At 41.1% G+C, this 13574-nt stretch overlaps 1 protein-coding gene across 9 annotated transcripts in view; it reads left to right on the plus strand.

The window, feature by feature from the left end:
- KIAA1217 (KIAA1217 ortholog) overlaps positions 1–13574 on the plus strand; it is a 345028-nt gene that overhangs the window by 144550 nt on the left and 186904 nt on the right. The window contains exon 1 of one of the 9 annotated variants that reach the window (XM_090142970.1): positions 3588–3685. The exons of the other annotated variants lie outside the window; for them this stretch is intronic. The gene's annotated coding sequence lies outside the window, so the exon portion shown is untranslated. Of the gene's footprint in view, positions 1–3587; positions 3686–13574 lie in introns of those variants that run through there. 9 annotated transcript variants of the gene reach the window in all.

The raw sequence follows: 13574 nt of genomic DNA on the forward strand, positions 1-13574 counted from the left end.
AGGATGCTCTTCATTTTCACTGTATTGAATTTTAATTTTGCCTTTTTTAATGAATCAGCTTTCTGGTTCCTTGACTCTCCAGTGTTTTGTCTTTAGCTGTCATGACTCTAAAGCAGCATTCAGGTTTTGCTTCCTCTTGAACCCACTGGCGAATTCTCTTTATTTTATTCTAGTGGGCTTTTTTAAGTTATAAGTTTTTCTCTCCTTAGTTAGTCCATGAAGTACTGGGCAGCTCACATGTTGTTTAATAGTGGCTGTATTTTTCCCTTGTTCTTTGTAGGGATGCAGGCAAATTGGAACAAGAACCTAGTGGTTGACAACTCTGCCCATAGCAGGGGCTTGAAACTAGATGATCTTTAATCTAAGCTGTTTCTATTCTATGATTTAAGTGAAATTACTCTAAATAGCTCGTGATCTTAGAAAATTCCTTTTAAGGACCTAGGAGTGAATGTTTCTGACATTTGGCAGTCACTGCTGTGCCAAGTCTCCAACTCAAAGTAGTTCCCGTATCTTCAGGGTCAAATTTACTACTGGCCTTTCCATGATGCACAACAGTTAAATCCAGGCAGTGAGAGCAGAGATAGTAATGGTACCCATGGTGCATTTTAAATGGCATAAACAGAAAGGAATGACTTGAACACCTGCTTCTTGTCCTGTGGTCTTAATGTGCCCTTGTGATGGAGATCTGGGTGCAAAAGAAGCACACACATTTCTGTCACTGGACTCTCTTTTGGTTGAGATTTTTGTCTCCAGCTTCCCCTTGTCAGGGTGGTGCCCTAGCTTGCAGGTTAATGGAAAAGGTTTAACTCCTGCAGTCCCTGCTGACTTTGGGCCAGAAGTGTAGGTGGCAGAGGTCCAAGTGGCAAGGAAATATGAAGAAGAGTAATAAGACAACTGAGAGTTAGGGATGGGAAAGCCTCTTCCCTCCTCCAACTTTTAGTCACATCTTGGATCTGGTTCAGCTCATCTAGAAGATGAAATTAAATCTGTATAAATATTTTGATTTCATTGTCATAAGGATTGTCAAAGCAGAAATAATGGCATTAGCCTTAGGAGTGGTGTAACCAAGCACCAGTGCAATTGAAACAAGTCTTCCCAGTGATACTTGCATGCTACTTTATTTCTACAGAGGACACAGATGCCATCCTCTCCCTTTCCCATCTGGTCCTGGACAGGGCTTTTTCCCTTCACCAGAAATTTCTGCCTGGTTTAGAGGTGAGATGAGGATGAAGGACACCACGACAAGGGTACCTGATGCCACCCTCCTTTTTCTACTCCTCCAAGCAGGAGAAATGTCCATAGGCGTAGTAGTGATAACCACATTCTTGATCCTCCCATGGATGCTTTCTGGACATGTAAAATGAGATTTCAGTTTTGAAGTGCCATGAGTAATTTGCAATCTGTGGAGTTTGGGACTTTGTTTTGGGAACTGCTGTCTTGGATTTTAACTATCAAATCAAGATAGCATCTGCTAGCGTTTAGTCTGGTTTTCAGATGAACCTGGATTTTGGTATGGAAATCTAATTAGTCTGAGTTGACACTCCTTTTTCTTGTATGAAATAAGAATCATCAACTAAATGGATTTGTAACCACTTCTATTGATGTTTTGGGAGATATGGGCACTGCTAGTGTTAATCGAAGTGTAGCCATGTGCTTTCCCAGGACAAGACTTCAGTATATTGGTGCATTTTCATACCTTCTGCCTATACGGTAGGAACACTCGCTGCTAATCAGATGGCACGGAGCCGTGTGCAGTGAAGCCTTTTCTGCTCTCTTTGTGTTTCTCCCAGAAGCATATTCAGCTTTATTTCCCTTCTTCTTAATGGAAGATTTATTTGCCAGAAAACTTGTGGAAATATTTTCACCATACTTTTTCTCAGTAGAGTACCTTCAATTTCAGCTCTTTCCTTTGGCATGTTTACTCCAACACTATTCTTTCTGGATTTCCTGCATGCTTTGTTTTTCCAAGTTTCTGTTTTCAGTTTGTGATCGTTCTCTTTGCACTGCTGGAGCATCTGCCCATAAACTGCATTTCTTTAAAGTAAAAAGCCATTCTCTTACATCGAGGCTTTCAGTTAGGGATGAATTCCAGTTCCATCTGTTGTTCTCATGGATGACTTTGGTTGTCTAGATTCAGTGACTGAAAGAGGAGCCTGGGCTGCTGATACAGTGAATGTAGCCTCCATAGAGAGGTCAGGAGTGCTTTAGTCTTCCCAGTCATGGCTCAGAGTATCCTAAACTGATAGTGGTGGAAGAAAATACATTCTCAGAAAGGAATTTCTTTTTCTCTTGCTTTTCATGTATGGTAATGATTCTGTAGTGCTCTTACAATACTTCTACCTCATATAAAAGTACATAAAACACTAGATTGTTGTTTCTCTGTTTCTCAAGTCTATTGCATGGTGGGAAAAAGATGAGAGTAAGGGACTGGTAAATCTGGGACTGGCACGATATAGTAAAGGTGCTTGTGATTACCCATCTAGTGCTACAGGAAATTGCATGGAGATTTTTTTTTCAATGCAAGCTTCACAGAAATGTCCAGGTAAGGATTTGTCAAGGCTTAAGTGCTCATAGCACAGCAGAGCTTTCAAATACCATTATTAGACCCAGGGCGAAGGCATGGGCTATACAGGGACAATTCTGGACCTGTGCCTTTCATAAGATCATAAGTGATGCTGAGGTTGCCTCAGCTGTGGCTGCAGGAGTGTCCAGTCTTTACCAAGTCCTTTGACAGTACAAAGGAAGCTCTACAAGAGCCTCGTAATCTACTGAGCAAAGCTTCCTTCCTTTAAATTAGAAAGCCAACTGGTCCAAGCTGAAGAAATGAAGAGGAAGGGACAGATAACATTGTGTCTTTTTAAAAACAAACAAACACCTCCCTGTTTTCTCACTTAGTGAGCACAGCATCTGACACATGGGACAAAGCCCACCCTTCATCACTGCTGTAGACAGTGCTGATTGCAGAGTACAGTATATGGTTTCGCTATTGATTTGGCTTTCATTTAATTGAGTTTTTAGAAATGAGGTTGTTCCAGGCTGTGCACATTTATACAGACACTCGGTAAATATTTTGCCTTTTCCTTGCCTACTGGTGGCAGCTGCTTGGAGTGGAGTAAAGTCAGGATGCTGGTACCAGCTTGTTTTTGTTTTCTGACTGCTTACCCAGGGTGTGTGTGGCGTTTCTACAGATTTTCATTTAACATGGCAAAGGCAATCAGTCCACTACTGCTCTCCACAAAGTGTTGTATGTTTATTTACAGGATTAGCTTATAAAAATACACATCTAAAGTGAGTGAAAACTTACTTCCTTATTACAAGCGTTCTTAACAAAGACCCTTCCGGACTTGAAAGGAAAGGCAAATAAGCATTATGCTACAATTTAGGTTTCTGCAGTAGGAAGTCTTTTAAAACAGCTCATAGAGATCTTCTTTCTTAAACACTTGTGTTGACCTTTAGTAAAGTGGTGGCCAAAATTTAGAGAGGGGGTTATTTGTTTGTTTGTCACAAGTTGGTGAGGCTGTTCCTGCTTGGAGATTGAGTGTAGTTTCCTCTTGCTATTGAAGGCTAAGGCTGGGAAGGAAGACTTGCTGCAATCTATTTCAAGAATAGTTGGAGGAGGAGGAAATTCCCTTCTTGTTGCTAATAGCTGATGCAGACCGTTTTGCTGGAGGAGGAGGATAGTTCAGTAAGTTAAAAAAAAAATTATATATATTTTTTATTTAATCTTGTTATTATTTGGGAAATTCATTGTTTTGTGAATGTAGTACACTTAACCTTATTTGTTAAGGGAGAGGGAGAACTGTGCAGATTGGCTATAACTTTGAACTCAGTATATACAAATTTGGTGATACAGGAGGGGTGAAATGTTCAGTTAGAAAAGAAAACAAACACAGATGAGCTGCAGCTTGTGTTGCAAAGCATCTGCCCGAGCTGCTGCTGCACCTCTGTGAGACAGTCGTAACACATTACATTATCCAGAAACTTGGATTAAGAGAGATAGGTAATTTTACCCATCCATTCATCTGAAATATTTGTATCTTTTCAGATGTTTTAGGATGCTTTAGGATACTTTCCTCAGTAATTCAGAAACAAGGACCATGTTTAAGTATCAGTAGTCTCGCACTCTACACCTCTCTCAGGGCAAAGCTAAGTCTATTAGTAGGTGCACATATTAAAATTGAAGTGTTTCTTGAGATGTATTGCTTTTTCACTTAAATCAAAAGCAGAGAGATGTTGAAGGAATATCTCATTTTCTGCTTAATCCTGAAGCACAAGGATGCTGGAAGCAGATGGCATGGCAGGCTGTGGGAGAAGGGAAGATAGATGCCCATGTATGCTTATGGGCCCCTGTGGGTACAGATGCTAAAGAAACTCAGCATCCCTAAAGCTTTAAATGATGGAAAATTCACGTTTGTTCTAGTTTGTTGTCCCTGAGAACATAGGTTTTGTAAGTAAATCGGGGACTTTCTTAAACTTTTGTGCAGCAAAATTCAAAAGAAAATAATTTAAGAAAATGAAAGAAGAAACTGGAGATTTTCCACCAGTTAATTTTTCAAGGGTTTGTCTGCAAGCCCTTTCAAGCCAAAAATGTTCCTGCAGGTGTGAAGTTAGTTTGCTTGTAAAGCTGCTTGTATACCCAGGTGTGCCATCCTCACACACTATCCCTGTCACATATGTGCTAACATTCAAGAAGAGGCACATTCCTCTGCTTAATGTCTCATCCCATCCCATGTTCTTCTTCCAGACTTGGCCAGGCAGGACTTGTTTTCACCTTCATCTCCCAGAGACGTTATCACCTTCCTTGGATTTCTTACAGGTTTCTGTCAGATGTGCATGCCTAAAGGAGAAACTATTAATGTTGGTTTTGTTCATGCATCCTTTTAAAAACGATGATGACTACTTTTTAATGAAAGTTAAATATTCACCTGAGAGAGGATTTCTGCAATCTACACAAAAGTGTTGTCTATTATAGTATATTATTAACAATACCCCGAAACCCACTGCAGGCTTCAGCAGACAAGTATACCACGCACTGTACAGGAATTTACTGTGCCTCTCAGAGTTTATAATTTAGTTGATAATCAGCGATATAAAGAAGGATGGACACACTATCAAAAATAAAAGCATAGCTTTATGTGTTTGTGCCTATAGGTGTATACATGGGATATTTTGAAGTTTGATCAGTAACGAATTGAGAATTTTAAATTGTCTTCCAGTCTATCTACGTGAATTTTGTTTGCTTTGAAGTGTCAGATATACAAATAATCTGCAACTTTTAGTTTTTTCATTTTCTTTACATCATTTTGGTCATTTGCCTATAAAACATGTTGGGTGCTTTTAGAATATTTCAGGTACTCAGAAATTTTTCCATTATCTCTTCTTCTAACTTAGAACTGCAACAGTTATGATTCCAAAAGCTGCGAAGTGAAATTGTAAGGCAATCTTATGTTCACCAACACACTTCCGTCTGACTGTGCTTTAAAAGTGTTTTTAAATTATGCTGTACCTGTGTCTGATGTTAAAAGTATCAGGAAAAAAAAAGCCAAAACAAAAGCCCTCCTATTAGCTTCAAAACACAGAAGGCATATATGCTATATATATTCAAAAGTGCCTATCTCTAATTTAAATGGCAAACGTAAAACATAAACACCCCCCTAAGCTTTCTCCACAAGTGTTACTGCTTTATAGACTTTCTCTGTCAAACTTCTTTGTTCTTGCTTACACTTTCCATATCCTGGAAGAGACCCACTCTCTCCACGCTCTGCCTGGAGCTCTTTTGCTGTGCCTTATCTGCAGGGTGTGATGGCAGAGTGCTTGTGTTGCATGCTGCAGAGCCCTGTGCACCCACACCCTAAGCCTTTGTACCCTCTGCTTCAGCCCTGCAGAGCTGCAGTGTCCTTGCAGAGCCCAGACGTAGTGGGAAAAGAACTGCAGCAAGCAGGTGCCATCTGTCTACAGGCAGGACAAGTAAGTGCATAGGATTCATTAAAAAAGAAAGCTTTATCTATAGAATCATAGAATCATTAAGGTTAGAAAAGACCTATAAGATCATCTAGTCCAACCGTTCACCTACCACCAGTAGTGCCTGCTGACCACGTCCCTCAGTGCCACATGTACACATTTCTTGAACACCCTCAGGAATGGTGACTCGGCCACCTCCCTGGGCAGCCTGTGCCAGTGTTGTTTTACCTAGTATTTTAGAAGCGTTTACCTATGTTTAGAAGCATTCTATTGTACTTAACTGTGTCTTCTTGGGAAACAATAAGGCCTAATATGTGTAGTAAAGCCTATCAAATAGAAGTTAGAAAAAAAATCACACTAGTAAAGTTGTGTATTCTTATCTGGGAACAACCTGGTGCAGATGTTACCAAGCTACATCCAGTTTTGCTTCTACAGTTTAGCATTGCCTTAAAACTCAATGCATTGGGTCCTCAAGAGCTTGAAGTCAGAGCAAATTTTTGAGGTAGTAATTTTCAGCAAATTCTAATTTTTTATAGAGTCTGGTAAGTTTCAGCATGGTAAGAGGAAATCCATCCATCGTTGGGCACGCTGTGAAAATAAGTGCTTGCTTACTGTTTGGATTGAAACCTTTTGTCTTTTTATTTCTGCACTTACTAATTAATTTAAAATGTAGGAATAAAATTACTAAGTTACATAATACTGGCCAAGTCCTGACAATAGTTTTGTAGGAAACAGACCGTGTAAATGCAAAATCAGAATGGTGTGTTTTGCTAAAGTGGTACCATATGTTAGTTGATTAACAAGTTGTATGGATGTTAGAAGATCTTGGCTGCTTGTAAGAAGGAGCATCTGTTTTCTAAGTCTTTTATCTAATATGTATGTATACTTTGCCAAGTAGGAGCTTTTCTTCCTGCCTTTTTTTTTGGTTGTTGTTGTTTGTTTTTTGTATCAGCTATGAATTCCGTTGATATTTTTCTTTCCATGGGCAACATTAATACGTTTCTAGTATTTATATCTAAACTCATTTCTTTAACGAAAATGCAGTAATATGAAGAAATAATGCAGAATGTCCCACATGTGCAGGTGTTTTATATGAGTGATCCAATTTTTTTTAGCTTGTGTTTGGTAGTAGGCTTCATGTTTTGTTTTGTTTCTATCTTTGACCAGCAAACCCAGTAAATAAAGAGCAGAATTTCTTTTAGAAGCTGAATGTTCACGTTGATAGAATTACAGTGAGTGCAAAAACTGACAATATGCATGCCTGCATGCATCACAAATGTAACTGCAAAAACAAATGTTGTGTTTTTGCACAGTAAAATGTATCGTCTTCCACTTAAGATCTATTTTGAGACCTTAGGTAGAGTTTAAGTGGTTCATCAGTCTCACTATACTGACTTGCAGCAGATTCTCTTGTAGCCTAGGCTTAACTGAGTAGAAATGAAATGTTAAAGAAACACCAGAGAATTTTTAGTCTTTTCATGCCCACTGTGTAGAGTACTTTTGCTTTTCAGTGTTGAAGAGGATTACATTTTGAGGTTTCCCAAACGAAGCATCTGAGAAAAACTGAACTTTTCTTAGTGTGATTTGGTGGACTTTTTTGAACTTTTCCCTCAGATGAGGATTGTGGCTCAGCAAAGTGCTTTGATGGGACGTGATGCTCGGGTTTGTGCAGAGCGCTTCGCTCAGGGCCACTTCTTGGGGAGAAGGCCACGGCAGGAACTGAGGGGCCAGTAGGTGCTGTAGAGTAGTAAGGACAGACCAGATGCATTTAATCTGTGTGATTGGTTAGGTCCCATGGGCACAGGAACTGAGGTCAGATGAGGCTTCACAAGCCTCAGATTTATATAATCAAGAGATGTTTCTGTAGAAACCTAAGCATGTTGGCCCTTCAGTACAGGTGCAAGTACTTCAAAGAAATCATTTCTTTCAACACGTTTTCAGTGGGAGACTTGGGATTATGGAGGACAGTTTTGTTTAGATCCAGATGCAGACTGTGGCTGGCAATGTTGCTGCTTTGTTTGTCTGTTTTTAATTTGATTATGCATCCTCTGCCGTGGCCTCTGCAGGAGGAACCTGTCCATATTCAGCATCTCTCTCTCTCTCATCCTTTGGCACCTCTGCTTCAGCGCTGCAGCCTACAGCCCAGCCCAGGCCCTGCCTTCAGCTCAGACGCCAGGCTGCACCCAAAGGCCCCACCCGGCGTGACCCCTCCGGGCGCGGTGTCGCCGGCAGAGGGCAGCAGCGCACCGCTCCCGCCGCCCCCTGCTGCCGGGCCGCCGGGCCGCGCCGAGCCGTGCGGAGCTTTCGGGCGCGTTCCTCCGGGCGCTGAGGGTGAGCGAAACGCAGTTAAACATTACCTTAAAAAAAAAAAAAACCAACACAAAACCAACTGATCTCTTTTGTGTGCTGTTAATATCTCTGCTGGCAAAGTCTGATTCCTCTGCTCATCTGATTTCCCCTTACTTTCATTAGAAGGCAGTAATTTGAAGCTGCAGGGGAAGTTTTGAAAGACTGGGCAGAGATCAACCTCTTCTCTCAGGGCTTTGGGACTTTCCATGGTAGGAAGCTGTTTGTTTAGTTCTGCCAAAATTGCATGTATTTCTTTGGCAGGACATTGAGCGTAGCCATGTGATGACCACGAAGCAACAAGTTAAGACAAGTCTTAACACAAAGGAGCAAGGCGAGCATTGATTTCCTGCTCCTTCTGCTGGGCTGCGTGCTTTACGGACAGCAGCTTTGATGCCTGCAGGAGCTGGGAGCTCGCTTTTCCTGCAGGTAGCCAAGCAAACAGCTGTGAGCTGTTGTACGCCCTGGGAGATGTTGCACACCTCAGCCCAGCTGGCTGCCTCCCACCTGTCCAAGCACCCAGCTTATGAAGTCACGGCCTTTTTACTATGCCTTCATCTCTGCAGAGCGTCACAGCTTCTTGTCATTTGTTTTCCCGGGAGAGTTGTAATGGGCAATATAAGATATTTTGTAAGCAAAATATGTTGTTGGTGATGTTGTTGATGACTGAAGCGATAAACAGTGAAGCAGCTAAGCAGGCAGGCAGAGCGTGGTCATGAGTTTGTGTGAGAGGGAGAAGTGTTACCTGCTCCATTGGCTCCATATGTTGCACAGAACTGACATCCCTGCGTTGCTCAGCAGAGCCCAGCCTGGATGCTGCGATATGTCTACATGGATTGGGGTCAAAGTGTAGAAGGAAGTGCTGTTTGCAACTCTCTTTTGGCACAGCCGCAGCAACCGCTTATGAAGTGTTAAGGAGCAGGCCTCATGCTTTGCCTTGCAAAGCCTGTCCAGGAATCATGCAACAGCTCCATCTGGTATGAGATTGCAAGCAGAAGCATAGCATAGGGGGAAAAGACAGACCATCCTCTGGCTTGTAAAGCTGCGTTTTACAATGGTGAGTCTCCTTAGAATATGGTATGGGTTGGATTGTTTTGTTTTGAGAGAGAAGTGCTTAAGAAACTGATTGTCTTGTCTGTTGGCAGCAGAACAATAATAAAATGTGTGGGGCAAAAATAGAAATAGGAAAGTTTTTGAATAGTGAATCAAGAACATAAGCCTAAAAATCAGGATTAGCTACTGAGGAAAGCAGTCTACATGGGAATCACAAACTGTCTAGAATATTGTGGGGAATTACTAAGAGTATTAGAAGATATTTTCGCCTTCAGACAGTATTGTTTTTCCAAATAAAAACTGTGTATTATTTTATTCTTAGAATGAATTGTGATATCATCTGAAGAGCCATATGTGTAGATTTTCTCAGAAGATTCCTACTATTTCCAGTGGAGAGCTGACCTCTGAACTATCAGTCCTCTTCTCAGTGCCTTTAGACTTATGTGTATGTTGCTTTGTCATGGAGGGATATCTCTGGAGGCAAGTTCACCTCGTCCTAAAATATGTGTCTAGAATGAGTGGGGTGAGTAATTGTGCAGCAGGTGCCTGTTTTGCTTTAGTAGTGTACTAGGTGAATGGCTTACAATAGTCACTTGTCTTTTTGGAGGCTAAGGATGGGCGAGGGGAGACAGGCTACCTTCCCTTCAGAAGAAGGAAGCTCTGGGGTTCTTAGGTGGTACCCATGGAGAAATCCCATCAGCTGGGAAATCACACTCTAATTTTCTCCTATTTTCAGTGCCAATATTGCAGATGGGGATAAAGCAGCTCTAGAACAACCAGTGCTTCTGCTAATCTGCAGTCACATTTGCAGGTCTCTGTTCAGGGTCACTGGTTTCCAATGGAGAACAGATTTGGCTGCTTTGACCAAACAGCAAATGCAGAGGTTGCTTATGCAAGGTGTTTTTACTTGTATGTGCTCCACACCCATGAAGCTTTCATGGTTTGTTTACCACTTAAATTTTCTGGGTCAAGACTTACTGAGAGAAATCATTGTATACCCTGTCATATTTTGGAAAACAGTATTTAATTAAACAAATCAGATGCTTATGAGAGTCTTCTCCAACATACCCCAGCAGTTTCCTGTTCCTGCGGTAGCCCCAGGCACATGAACACGACAGTCCTTACTGCTCTGATATGCTTCTGCAGTTAACACAGAAGTACGTAGTCATGGGTATGAAACTGCTATTGCTTTCCTGCAAGTTTGATAATTCAGTAAGAACTGCTTTCTAAAGTACTTGAAAATCTAATGAGATTCTGGATAGGCCACTTTCAAGTCAGCCAGTCATAACATTCCTTGAGAAATTGCTAGTAAAAAGTTTCTTACTGTGCATAGCTGCTTAATAAAAGGTGTATTATTCTTTGCCCTTGAAAAATCCCCTGACTAACAACAAAAAAAAAGCTAAAAAGTGCTCCTGTTTTCTGGGGAAGGGAGTGCAGGGAGGTGGTTAGATGTCCAGATAACTTCAGGAAACAGTAAAAGCATATTTCCACAGGAGTAACAAGGGCAAAACAACTGGTGCCTTCATTGTGTCTCACAGCCCAGCAAGAAACAAAAGACCAATTTAAGTAGCTTGAAAAAGGAGCATAAATACTCATCAACAGATGAGTAAATTCTCCTGCCCCTGCCCTCCCTTTTGTGTGGGTGCAGACTCATGCACCGAGTAAATCACGGTCTGCCTTTGGGGAAGTCAGAGCACAAAGGCACCATGCCACAGTTACTGCCACTGACCCCCTGCATTGTGGTGGGGGCCTTAAAATGCTCAGGGACCTCACTCGTCTCCACCTGTCTTCTTGGAGAGGTCATGTGTGTTAGCAAGGACATATAGTCAGTTTTCATTCTTTTAAATGAGTGAATTACCAACAACCTTGCTGTTGTCAAGTCCCAGTACTCGGTGCTGATCTTTAAGTAAGCCTTGCCCACCCTTTCACTGGATCCCATATCCTAAAAGATGAAGGAGAGTAAGGGAGGCTTGGTGCCACCCTGTGCTTCAGCCCCAGTCATGGCACCTAAAGTCCTCCAGAGTAGCCTCTTACTAATAAGGAGTTAATGAGGGAGAAAAGATGATCTCAGCCCCCCCAAAGCTGTACTGATCCCTTGTTCAAAAGGGTTAGAAACCTTTGGACACTTGATGGTATCCAGAACTACGGATGCTGATGCCATAGAAGATTTGTACTGTATTGTCCACTATCTCGATGGAATAGCTGAAGCACTGCAAATTCATTCTCTAGTTTCCACTACACTAACTTTCCTGTGTAGGCAAATATTTAGGATCTTTTTTTTATAACAGATGAAATGATATGACTTAACTTCTTGCACACTATTCATTCTCTCCCCTATCCTCTCTCTAGGAGGAGATTTCCATACAGTTCTCACTACACAGCAGAGTGTTTTGATTAGATCTGGGATTGTTATTTTTCTGCTGTAATGCAAGTGCTTCTATTTGTCTATGGTTAGTAAGTATGAGAAAGTGTAACTGTCAACAGTAGTGCTTCTTGTACCTCACTGAATTTAAGAGCAGTTGTGGCAGGTCAGAGGAGCCCAGCCTTCAAATCTGTCTTAAATGTTGGTGGTTACCTAAGGGAGAATGCTGGACCAAGGAGAGTATGTAGTATTCCAGCTCCCAGCAATAGATGGATAAGAGATTACTTGAAGGAAATGAAGGATGATGTCCTTTTTGTTTTTAATAGTGCTAAATTGATTTATTTCCATTAATTTGTTGATTTGGAAAAAAAAAAAAAAATCTTGAAAACTCAGCAACTGAGATGTCCCACAAGAGGTTTCCCAGCTTACCGGTACTTCACAACCATGGAATTATTTAGATCAGAAAGGATTTTTGAGATTATCAACCTGGCCTATTGAGTCCCATCACTAAAGCATGTTCTCTAGTGCCATAATAGCAGTCTGTGGAATTAATATTCACATCCATGTTCTTGAATCATTAGCCTACTTGTCTTGTTTGATGCCTTGAATCTGTATGGAGAGTGACAATGAACAGTCTTCTCCTATTAAGTTTTTCTTCGTTACTCATGTTTATGGACCTCGACCATTCATTTGATTCATCTGCTCCCAGAACAGAGTCTCTACATTGTTTAGTTGTTCCTTGTACAGAAACTTTTCCATAACTTTGATCATGCAGGTCACCTTTTTTTTTAGCATTTCTGTATCCGCTATATCTTTTTCTACCTGGAGTAAATTAAAACTTCATGCTATATTCAAAATATGGCTAGACTGTGGATTTGTACAGTAATGTAATTGTATTATCCATCTTGTTTGCTATTCTTTTCCTAACATTTTCCAGTATTTATTTGATTTTTTAATCACTAATGAGCACTGAGCTGAAATTTTCACAAAATGGTTATTGTCACTCAAAGAGTTTGAGGTTATAGTCTGTTCAAAGCCAATGTGTACCATTTTGCTACAGAGATTTCTTCAGTCATTTTACTGCCTATCCAGGCAGTAAAAGTGCCTAGTGCTAAGTTATGTAACGTTCTCAGCAAACTCTGTCACCTCAGTTCATACCCCATTTGCCCTTTTCCAGCTCACTGATGTTGGGAGCTGCCCAGACCAGTGCAAATTCCTCTGTGATGCCACTGGTAATCTCCCTCTCTCCCTAGGGAAAACTGCCTTTTATTCCTGCTTGCTCTTTCCTATTTTTACTTTTTAATTTTTTTTTAACCCATGGAAGGATCTCTACTTTATTACGTGCCCCCTAGAAATCCAAGCAAGCTGTATCTGCTGAGTATCACATGTCTCTCCTCTCACTAGCTTGGGAAATGGAAATATAGTTCTGCTTCTGCTTTCATTGACCCATATGATCTTGGGTTTCACATTCTCTCTGTAACATTAAATCACTATTTTCTCAGAACCCTGTTTGGCTTTTGCTGCTTGCTTAACATGTTGTCCATGTGCAACATGTTGAGAGTCTTGTTGGGGAGTGACTTACATTGCTTTTTTGAGGCAGGGAGAAGTGTTTATGGTTCTTATTTTAGCTCCATCAGCGAAAGAAAATAATGAGCAATAGTGCCTCGGTGGGTGAATTTGTGGTTTATTGAAAGCTGTGGCAGAGCCCACAAGATGAGGAGAGAAAATAATGGCTGATTTTAAATTTCAGCTGTTGGCTGCAGCTGCAGCTTTCAGAAAGCTTTTCAGCCTGGTGCCTGTCCCACTTTTCTTCCTTTTACTGGAAAAGGAAACTGAATTGCAACACTGAACA

The sequence above is a fragment of the Phasianus colchicus genome, chromosome 6, assembly GCF_987193195.1.
Source record: "Phasianus colchicus chromosome 6, bPhaCol1.hap1.1, whole genome shotgun sequence".
In the NCBI taxonomy this organism is placed as follows: domain Eukaryota; kingdom Metazoa; phylum Chordata; class Aves; order Galliformes; family Phasianidae; genus Phasianus; species Phasianus colchicus.